Below are 2,305 nucleotides of genomic sequence, written 5' to 3' on the forward strand. Positions count from 1 at the left end.
GTTCTCATGGCTCAAAAAGGGAAAGAGAAAGAAGGCTACTTAATGACTTTCTAGTTTTTGATGTTTCTTTGGTACTCTTCTAGTTTCTCCCTATCTGTTGTGGATGGTTTTGTTTTTCATGCTGAACTTGTTTATGGGTTGTAGGTGGCACAATGTGATGACTACCTACATGTAGTTTGTTAATTTGTTAAACTCTGTTGATTTTAAGAGTAGGAATACCAGTAACTCTATATACTATTATATTGTTTCTGATATTTTTGATATAAGCTATTAGGGGGACTATTTGGTTGTGTACTGGTTTCTAGCTGGTCTTGTGCTAGTTGCCAACACATTTTTTATGGTTGTTCCACCACTATTGTGAAGGGCCAACCACCTAGTTTTTGACTACTTTTTAATAAAAAATATTAGCAATGATTCTATAGGCATTGGATCCATCATAGATGATATCAATTACTATATGTCAAAAAAAAGGTTACCGACATATATTATTGTAAAATTATTTTTTTGGATTTTTTTTTTTACAATTACAAAAAGTTTTGTTTCCTTAAAAAAATGTTTACAAAAAATACAGTTGGGAAGGAAAAAAAAACACCTTTAATGGAAAGAGTTAAAAAAAAACTCTTGTTTTACAATAATCAAATTTTAAAAATATGCATTGATAATTTTAAAGATTTTAAGTTTAGCAAAATTGCATACGTGGGGTAAAAGAAACCAAAACAAACTTGGGCCTTGATAAGAAAACTTAGTAATGTGACAACTTATTAATATCTTTATTTTTCACGAAAGTGCATAACTTGTTTCTGTGAGAAAAAAGTGACCCAATTCTATAGTTTCATACTAATGGGTTTACAATATGACAGGAATACTTTTAACCGAATAAGATTTTCAATGGTGAGCTTTTTTTGACATGTTGTCACATTGGCAAAGCATACAAGAGGATTTTATCAGATAGATCAAATTCCAAAAAAAGAAAAATTGGATCCCACATTGAAACTTCAAAGTCACGCACAATTCATATGTACATAAAAGAAGAGATCGTCAACTCCTAATATCACTCTTGTTTGCATTCACAAGGATTGTAAACAATGTTAATATGCATGAAACATCATCTATTTACTTTGGAATAGCAATATATTAAGGTCATGTCTACACCCACCTCAATATTGGAACTATGAGAATTCATCTTAGCAATACTTCGTCAAAGCGACGGTTACAGAGAAAGACCGTGTAATAAATAATAAAATAATAAAAATATTACTTTTTGTGAATCGAAAGAACTCGAAGTAAGTTATCTATTCAAAGGAACAAAATTTGTCTAAAGTTTCTTGATATTTTTAATTGCCAATGATTCGTAGATTCTTCAATGGAACGGTTTCAAATGAAGATAATGTAAATGATTATTTCAGTTATGATGTAAGGTAAACATAAAAAAAAATGGTTTTAAATAAACTTTAGAAAAAGAATAGACGAGCTAAAATAATAATAATAATGAAAGACGTTACAAATGAAAGTTATATAGATAATAATTATATTAATCGTCAAAGAATATAATGAAAACTTGAATAACTGAGTAGTCCTTACTTGAGTTGCAACAGAGTCGTTACTTCTACTGCAAATTCCTAGACTTCTTATGAAGATGCTTCCTAAGACAAACTGAACAGAGCTACTAAGGAGAGGCCAAAATTTTGTGAGAAGAAAGCCGCTGTCAACTCTGACATGCGGCTACGTGCTTTATTGAAGTAGCAAGCACACATGGCTCAATGCAGTGGGAAAAATTAGAAAATTGGTTCTACTTATTTTATAGTTCCCTAATATTTAATCAATATAGCAATATAATGCATACAAATATAGTATACTATACCATTAAACCAAACTATTAGCATTACGTTATTATTGGCTAAACCAAATTAGAGAAAGCATGATCGATAAATATATTTAAAGTAGAAAAGTAAAACTATTATTTCAAGGTCATGGTTTTGCAATTTTAAGAAAAAATCATAATACAAAATAGTGTTATTGAAAAACCAATTATTAGAGGAGGTTCATTAGAATTAAAATAAATGCATACTACCCATTAGTTCATTGCTCGTGACTTCTTGAAAGACACATTTTCCTTCATCTGTGATTCTACACGTAAAAGATTAAAATGCTTGATCTTTTACCTATTTTGAAATATTGGTATACTATTTTAAGCTTAGACTTGAATATATAGAGCTAGAAAAAAATAGAGGCATTGCAAAAATAAAATCAGAGACAAAAAAGAAACACACAAATGCAGTAGTAATGATTCATTTACAATCGCATG

The sequence above is a fragment of the Cupressus sempervirens genome, chromosome 5 (assembly GCF_028749045.1).
Source record: "Cupressus sempervirens isolate cs-2001-9-10 chromosome 5, ASM2874904v1, whole genome shotgun sequence".
Classification (NCBI taxonomy): Eukaryota; Viridiplantae; Streptophyta; class Pinopsida; order Cupressales; family Cupressaceae; genus Cupressus; species Cupressus sempervirens.